The sequence below is a fragment of the Zingiber officinale genome, chromosome 7B, assembly GCF_018446385.1.
Source record: "Zingiber officinale cultivar Zhangliang chromosome 7B, Zo_v1.1, whole genome shotgun sequence".
NCBI classification, from domain to species: Eukaryota; Viridiplantae; Streptophyta; class Magnoliopsida; order Zingiberales; family Zingiberaceae; genus Zingiber; species Zingiber officinale.
In genome coordinates, this window is record NC_055999.1 from 70249778 (window position 1) to 70259270 (window position 9493).

General features: G+C 40.9%; 1 long non-coding RNA gene across 1 annotated transcript; it reads right to left on the minus strand.

The window, feature by feature from the left end:
• Positions 1 to 1212: 1212 nt before the first annotated feature.
• Positions 1213 to 9233, minus strand: LOC122003814. The gene is made up of 3 exons (XR_006118112.1): positions 9212 to 9233; positions 9086 to 9140; positions 1213 to 1227 (listed from the first exon to the last, which is right to left on the minus strand). It is a non-coding gene; the product is annotated as an uncharacterized LOC122003814 (long non-coding RNA).
• Between the last annotated feature and the right edge of the window lie 260 nt (positions 9234 to 9493).

The following is a 9493-nucleotide window of genomic DNA, read 5'->3' on the forward strand; positions in this document are numbered from 1 at the left end:
ACCATGTCCATAAGTAGAATAATCCAAAAACAAAACAAGTTTAAAACATAGTCTATGAAAGAAAAACCAAAAGACTAATCATATCCTCGAGGTCTGCAGGGACCAGCAACTGGAACTCTCTCCTGACAGCATCAATCTGAAAATATCAACAATGGAGGCGGGGTGAGTCCAACACTCAGCAGGTACAATTGATATGCAAAGTAAAGAAATATCACCTAGCACTAATCATGCGTACAGTCTCCTGATAAGAAAGATAAAAATGCATCTGAAGTAAACAGGAGAATACTGTACTAACCAGGTCCTGAGTATAAGGTCAAACAGTCCGAGGGATAGGGAAAATCCTGTATGCATGTCAAACATAGGTATCCAAACAATATGCAGCATATAAATGCAGCAAACACAAATACAATCAATAAATGCATCATGCATATGATGCTAATGATGCGCCCTGGTCACCCCTGACGCCAATCGATCATCTCACACAATAGTGAGGCCGAGTGGGTAGGGCTGTGACAACCGTACACTCTGTCGTCACTACTCCTGATGAGTGACCGAGTGGATGGGATGCTGTCGGAGTACACCTATCCTCCTACCCCAAATCATAAATGGGGGAGCGCAATGCTCTCAACTCCCGGTACACGATGACGGGGAGGAATCCCTGCCGGATAACACGTTGTGTCACACTACCCATGAGCGGACCAACGGTGCCTAACAGAGTCCCTGCTGCAACACACTCTGCCTTAATCGACCACTAACCCATGAGTGGTGGTGTGTGCAGATCCATGTAACTGGCGATGTGCTCAACAATAATGGAGCGGACTATCGCACAGCATGCAATCATGCATATGGTGCATGGCAATAACCATAAAAACATCCTGACCTAATCCATATATCTAAAAAAGTGCACCCTAGGTCAAAGAATCATTTCGAATCAAAGGTACACAGAAGGTATAAAAACCTAGGTCTTGAACATGGTGAAGCATGGTATATCACTACCCCCTATAAGCATGTATAAACAGGTAAAATATACATGAGATGCAAACCAATCAATCAATCAAGCATGTACCAAGATTTGGGTAGTGATTAACCGAAACAGATAAGAAACACAATTAATGCAACATGTTAATTTCATTACTAAGCATATCAAAGACAAAAAGTCAAAAGTACCCGCCTCCAAAAATAGAAAGGTCCAATCTGACTCCGAGATACTCGTCTCGCGTCAAAGTCCTGTGTAAACAAAAATACATTTACTTTTATTTAGCTAGAATACAAACAAACAACTAAGTAAATCCTAAATAAAAATTTAGGGATAATCCCTAAACCATTTCCTGTAACGACCCAATTTTCCCTATTTAGAGTTCTAAAAGTCCTTATAAAAATCTAGAAATGCTTTAGAAAAATTCTAGAGATTTTTAGAAATTTTTAGAGTATTTTTACGTAATTTTTGGAGTTCGTTTGGTATTTTTACTGAACGAAAGAAGTTGACAAAAAATTTGTCAAAACCGAAGCTCGAACCCACGACCTCGGGTCGGACTGACCCAACCGGACACGGCTCAACCAGCTGAGCTATATGGGCTTTGTTAACTAAGTATGGGGAGAAATAAATTAAAGCATAGTTGGAATCGGATTAACCCTAGGTTATAAAAGAGGTTAAGTTAGGAGAGTAAAACCTAAAATTTCCTCTCTCGAAGCCTTCCTCTCTGCTTCACGCGTGTGCGGCGCCGATTCCTTCTCGGGCGAAAATGAAGCTAGGGCTTCGTCTCCGGCGGCCGGCGAGCACTTCTCTCCGTCGGTTCTTCACAGATTCGAGGTCTCCTCGTTGAAGAGAGCTCGTGGCCACGAGGAAGGGTTGAAATTTGAAGTTTCTCCGCGAACCCTAGAGGTTTTCTCCTTCCGTTTGAATTCAAGAATCAAGTGAGTTGCTACTCACCTGTAGTAGGATAGCTCCGAGATTTGTTTTCCTTGCTGCCGTGATTTAAGGATTTTGGTTTTATGCTATTGCCGTGAGTTTTTCTTTGGGTCTCGATACAGATATGGAAAAGAGTTTCAAAAATGTTTCTTGATATTGTTTTACACCTCCTTGACCTAATAAGATATGTTGTGACTTTCAAAGAAGGGAAACGAATTGCATAGTGTTGGCATATGGTCTGAGTTTTCCCTGCCGTGGCACTGGGTATATTTTTTGGTTCCTTGCCACAATACTGAACAGAACTGTGTTAGTCTTATTGGTATATGCAGTAGGCGATGAACATGAGATAGCTTGGGATAAATTTTGAGCTTGTAGTTGTTTTCTTCCTCACGGTTAGCATTCGGTTAGAACCTTTAATAGAGTAATTAGTTAGTAGAGTAATTAGACCTGCAGTTTTGTTTCTGTTGCTCTATAAAAGTACAAGCTTGAACCAGTTTTACATAGGTTTGTTTAAGATTCCAGCAAGCTTCACAAAGGCTTAAATGCCAACAAGTTTCAAATTAGTTTGTGCCACAAAAGGGGACATGAACAGCCTTGGAGTTTACTGTTTTGGGTTTAGTTATGTTTAGTATTCCAGTTTTAGTTTTGTTTGGCATTGCAGTTTTCCAATTGTATTGCAGTTTTAGATTTAAAGCATTCAGTTTAGTTTGTCATAGATTTATTAAGCATTTTAGCGCAGATTTGTGATAGGCTTAATATGCAGATTTTTGTTAAGCTTTGCATGCATATTTATGTTAAGCTTTGTATACAGATTTTCAGTACGTAGGGTGTGTTCTAGTGCACACCAAGTGCTTGATAAAATGCTTAGCTCAATATAATGCTACAGTAGGCATTTTAATAGCTCAGTTAATGCAGTAGAAGCATTTAAAATAACTTATTTAGTCTTGCTTCATCTTATATGGGACTACGGTCTAATGGGTGGGCTCCCACAGTCGCCTCTAGGTTCAGATAACCTAGTTCTAGGTTCAGATAACCTAGTTAAAGCAAGGTAAGAAAATTAATTATGAAATCAGTATTTTATTTTTAGCAGTGTCACTGTACTGGATTAGATATCCATTGGGTTGGGCTCCCACAGTCGTCCCTAGGTTTAGATAACCTAGTAAACCCTACTAGACTCGGAACTTGCAATCCCGGGTTTAGTTAGGGATGCGCGCACAGCAAGTACAGTTGCCCGACCCATCAGCAGCATGATTATTATTTTAATCTATTATGTAAATAGTTTTTTTCAAAACTTCACAAATTAGTTATGTGAATACAAGTTAGACTCAGTTTAGCATTAATTAGTTTAGCTTAGGTAGCAATTCAGTTTCTTATTGATACACATGATAGTTCTATGATTAGCTATACATGTTTAGTATTTCAGTTAGTATGATTCCTTTGCTATTTATGAGCATGATTAGCTATACATGTTAGCTTTTCAGTTAGTTGATTTCTTTGCTATTTATGAGCATGAGTAGCTTTACATGTTAGCATTCAGTTTTAGCATGTTTTTATTTATATACATGCATATCGAGTTTTTGTGAGTAGGATAGCGCTCACTAAGCTTTTAGCTTATAGATACTATTTTCCTCCTACTGCAGATAAAGGAAAAGCTAAAGTATAAGGAAGAAGACGACAAGGAGATGTTGTGACGGTGTGTGATGTGTGGACTATGGAGATCCTTTGGACTTAGCTAAAGAACTCACTTAGTTTAAGAATTTGTTTAGTTTAATTTCTTATTAAGTTGATAAGAAAATTTTGTAGTAAGAAGTTATGTTTCCGCTTTTCATTACCTGCATGTTTTGATTTATTAAACTGCGTGGTTGTGAAAATATATGTTCCAGCCGCCTGTGGCTGAGTATACTCTGTATGTATTTACGGATATGGTCACCGGTACAGGGGAGACTCTGTCGAAATTTTTCGGTAGGGTTTCCATGTGATTTTTTTATCATACCGGTTAAGTAGAGTTAGTAGTCAAGTAACGGTCATCCTTAGAGTGTAGTAGTAGTAAGAAGGGTGGTCGTTACAGTTGGTATCAGAGCAGTTCCCATTCTCCAGCATCACACACATCAGCATCAGCCTTGCCGTCTTCCAAGTAAGAATACCTCTACTCTATTTATGTTTCTTGCTTTCATGTTTAGGAATAATTATAGCATGCTTATGTGTGATAGCCTCTAACATGTTTATAGTAGCTAGTTAGACGTGATTAGATTAGTTATGTACATCCTCTATGTCTTTAGAAATGGCACGAGGACGCCCAGCTAGAAGGGCACTAGCTACTGAGCCCCAGCAAGAGGCAGGCAGTTCAGTGCCTCCTCCAGACCTTACAGCATTAGTGGCTCAGTTACAGCAGCAGCTAGCTGAACAGCAACAGGAGATAGCCACCTTAATGGCTAATCAGCAGAATACTCCCACAGTCACCCCGGAACCTAACCTAGCGACCCCAGCATTTATAGAGGTTCCACCAGTCCAGCCCACAGCACCAATAGCTCTAGCAGCGGAAGCAAAGAGAGAGGCTTACCTGATCCAGTGGCAGCGAATCAAGCCCGAGAACTTCTCAAGCACCAGCGAACCATGGGATGCTCAAGCCTGGTTCAAAACACTGGAGAGCACGATGGAGCTTCTGGACTGGCCAGAACAGGAGAAGGTGAAGTGTGCCTCCTTCTGCCTGACAGGAGACGCACGTATGTGGTGGGAGAGAGTCAGAGCGAAGCGCCCAGTGAACCAGATGACATGGGCTGACTTCGAGAAAGAATTCTTCGAGGAGTTCTTTCACATGCGGGTCACAAATCGCCACTACGACGAGTTCACGGAGTTTCGTCAGGGTAACCTATCAGTTGAGGAAGCCGTAAAGAAATTTAACAGACTGGCTCGTCTATGTCCTGAATTAGTCAGCACAGAAAAGGAATGAGTTCGGCTGATGCTCAAAATGTTGAGGCCGGAAATAGCGATGAATGTGGCCGGTGGCATCCATAGGCCACAAACCACAGAAGAACTAGTGAGTAGTGCTCTGATCACCGAGCACTACCAGAACAGCATCAAGCAGCAGAAGCAAACCTCCTCAGATTCCAAAGGCCAAGGAAGTTCAGATACTCAGAAATCTCAAGGCCACAGCTCTAACTGGAAAGGGAACTCCAGCAACAAGCGCAAACCAGGGAATTACCCAAAAGGAGGACCGGCTAGCAAGCAGCCAAGTTATCCCAAGTGTGCTACTTGTGGGAAATTTCACCCAGGAGTTTGTCGCAAGGGCACACGAGGATGCTTCGAATGTGGACAGGAAGGGCATATGGCTAAGCAATGCCCGAACAAGACCAGCTTTCCTCCCCCACAGCCGATTCAGCATGGAGGCCAGTCAGCACAGTTACACCAGATGCAGGCCGTTCTAGATGGTCCACACATCAGTCAGGGCAGACTAGAAGCCCCCTCAGCTACGACGAACGCGAGGATCTACTCACTTACCAGAGAGGACGTAGCAAATGCCTCGACAGTTGTTACAGGTCAGATTAGTATTTTACAGCAAAGTACAACTGTCTTATTCGATACTGGGGCAACCCATTCTTATATAGCCAGGGCATTCGCCGAAAAGTTAGCAATACCCCCAGAGGTACTCAGTAGTCAGTTTCTGACAACATTACCTTCGGGAGAAGTTATGGCATCCACGCACTGGTTCAGAACAGTGCCAGTCATGATAGCAGACAGAGAACTCTTTTGTGATCTGATAGTGCTAGACATGACTGACTACGATGTCATATTTGGAATGAACTTCCTGATCAGATACGGTGCCTCCATAGAGTGTCATAAACAGAAAGTCGTATTCCAACCTGAAGCAGAAGCACAGTTTGAGTACATCGGAGAACCCAAGAGAAAAAGAGCAAGATAAGTCCTCGATACGTAGGACCCTACCCCGATCACAGAGAGAATTGGGGAGGTAGCTTACAAGCTAGACTTACCTCAAGATATGTCAGCAATACACAATGTATTTCATGTCTCCATGCTAAAGAAGTGTATTCACGACTTTAGCCAAGTGATTCAGCCTCAGACAGTGTAGATCCAAGAGGAACTTAGCTATGAGAGCAGACACAGATAGTGGACAGAGCAGACAAGAGACTAGGAAACAGAGAAGTGTCATTAGTAAAAGTCATCTGGTAGAACCAGAATCACGAGAAAGTTACTAGGGGAGCGTGGAGACAGCATGAGACAGAAATATATCCAGAATTATTCTAAGTTCGAGGACGAACTTTTTATAAGGGAGGGAGAATTGTAACGACCCAATTTTCCCTATTTAGAGTTCTAAAATTCCTTATAAAAATCTAGAAATGCTTTAGAAAAATTCTAGAGATTTTTAGAAATTTTTAGAGTATTTTTACGTAATTTTTGGAGTTCGTTTGGTATTTTTACTGAACGAAAGAAGTTGACAAAAAATTTGTCAAAACCGAAGCTCGAACCCACGACCTCGGGTCGGACTGACCCAACCGGACACGACTCAACCAGCTGAGCTATATGGGCTTTGTTAACTAAGTATGGGGAGAAATAAATTAAAGCATAGTTGGAATCGGATTAACCCTAGGTTATAAAAGAGGTTAAGTTAGGAGAGTAAAACCTAAAATTTCCTCTCTCGAAGCCTTCCTCTCTGCTTCACGCGTGCGCGGTGCCGATTCCTTCTCGGGCGAAAACGAAGCTAGGGCTTCGTCTCCGGCGGCCGGCGAGCACTTCTCTCGGTCGGTTCTTCACAGATTCGAGGTCTCCTCGTTGAAGAGAGCTCGTGGCCACGAGGAAGGGTTGAAATTTGAAGTTTCTCCGCGAACCCTAGAGGTTTTCTCCTTCGGTTTGAATTCAAGAATCAAGTGAGTTGCTACTCACCTGCAGTAGGATAGCTCCGAGATTTGTTTTCCTTGCTGCCGTGATTTAAGGATTTTGGTTTTATGCTATTGCCGTGAGTTTTTCTTTGGGTCTCGATACAGATATGGAAAAGAGTTTCAAAAATGTTTCTTGATATTGTTTTACACCTCCTTGACCTAATAAGATATGCTGTGACTTTCAAAGAAGGGAAACGAATTGCATAGTGTTGGCATATGGTCTGAGTTTTCCCTGCCGTGGCACTGGGTATACAGAATAGCTAGGTTTTTGGTTCCTTGCCACAATACTGAACAGAACTGTGTTAGTCTTATTGGTATATGCAGTAGGCGATGAACATGAGATAGCTTGGGATAAATTTTGAGCTTGTAGTTGTTTTCTTCCTCACGGTTAGCATTCGGTTAGAACCTTTAATAGAGTAATTAGTTAGTAGAGTAATTAGACCTGCAGTTTTGTTTCTGTTGCTCTATAAAAGTACAAGCTTGAACCAGTTTTACATAGGTTTGTTTAAGATTCCAGCAAGCTTCACAAAGGCTTAAATGCCAACAAGTTTCAAATTAGTTTGTGCCACAAAAGGGGACATGAACAGCCTTGGAGTTTACTGTTTTGGGTTTAGTTATGTTTAGTATTCCAGTTTTAGTTTTGTTTGGCATTGCAGTTTTCCAATTGTATTGCAGTTTTAGATTTAAAGCATTCAGTTTAGTTTGTCATAGATTTATTAAGCATTTTAGCGCAGATTTGTGATAGGCTTAATATGCAGATTTTTGTTAAGCTTTGCATGCATATTTATGTTAAGCTTTGTATACAGATTTTCAGTACGTAGGGTGTGTTCTAGTGCACACCAAGTGCTTGATAAAATGCTTAGCTCAATATAATGCTACAGTAGGCATTTTAATAGCTCAGTTAATGCAGTAGAAGCATTTAAAATAACTTATTTAGTCTTGCTTCATCTTATATGGGACTACGGTCTAATGGGTGGGCTCCCACAGTCGCCTCTAGGTTCAGATAACCTAGTTCTAGGTTCAGATAACCTAGTTAAAGCAAGGTAAGAAAATTAATTATGAAATCAGTATTTTATTTTTAGCAGTGTCACTGTACTGGATTAGATATCCATTGGGTTGGGCTCCCACAGTCGTCCCTAGGTTTAGATAACCTAGTAAACCCTACTAGACTCGGAACTTGCAATCCCGGGTTTAGTTAGGGATACAGTTGCCCGACCCATCAGCAGCATGATTATTATTTTAATCTATTATGTAAATAGTTTTTTTCAAAACTTCACAAATTAGTTATGTGAATACAAGTTAGACTCAGTTTAGCATTAATTAGTTTCGCTTAGGTAGCAATTCAGTTTCTTATTGATACACATGATAGTTCTATGATTAGCTATACATGTTTAGTATTTCAGTTAGTATGATTCCTTTGCTATTTATGAGCATGATTAGCTATACATGTTAGCTTTTCAGTTAGTTGATTTCTTTGCTATTTATGAGCATGAGTAGCTTTACATGTTAGCATTCAGTTTTAGCATGTTTTTATTTATATACATGCATATCGAGTTTTTGTGAGTAGGATAGCGCTCACTAAGCTTTTAGCTTATAGATACTATTTTCCTCCTACTGCAGATAAAGGAAAAGCTAAAGTATAAGGAAGAAGACGACAAGGAGATGTTGTGACGGTGTGTGATGTGTGGACTATGGAGATCCTTTGGACTTAGCTAAAGAACTCACTTAGTTTAAGAATTTGTTTAGTTTAATTTCTTATTAAATTGATAAGAAAATTTTGTAGTAAGAAGTTATGTTTCCGCTTTTCATTACCTGCATGTTTTGATTTATTAAACTGCGTGGTTGTGAAAATATATGTTCCAGCCGCCTGTGGCTGAGTATACTCTGTATGTATTTACGGATATGGTCACCGGTACAGGGGAGATTCTGCCGAAATTTTTCGGTAGGGTTTCAATGTAATTTTTTTATCATACCGGTTAAGTAGAGTTAGTAGTCAAGTAACGGTCATCCTTAGAGTGTAGTAGTAGTAAGAAGGGTGGTCGTTACATTTCCCTCGACCTTTCTAACGGTTAATTAGGGTTAATTACCTTAACCCCAAACAACCTTTTTGATAAAAATCCAAAACCTAAATCCATATAACCTAATTATTCTACACAACCTAATGATGAATAAATTATCAGTAGGTATCAAGAACATACCTAAACATGGATAAATCCAACATATTCCTAATCCAATACATGTATCTAACTCATCAACATGTAACAATTACTCTACTTCTTACCTTGATTCAAAGCCACTGGTTTATACTGAAATCCAAGAGTTGCTGGAATTCTTCACTGTTCGGATTTGATGAAATCAAGATCGACAGCAAATCAAGCAACAAATTCTAATCAACAACAGAATTTACCTCCAAGATCTGACTAGGGCACAGCTCTGTGTCGTCTTCGACACTGTCGAGCAAACACAAACAGGACTCGGCACTGTTGCTCCTGTCCAAACTAACCTGTACAGAGGTAGCAGTGGACCAAGGCTAGGGCACGGAAGCAAGCAATCTCCAGCGATGGTCGGCTCTGTTTACTCCTGTCCGGACCCAATCCTGAGCAAAGACACACCGGCGAGACGGTCAGCGTCGGCGCTGTGCCGAGACGCGACAAAGAGGAAGAAGGGCACAGAGGAGTCGGGCTCGCGG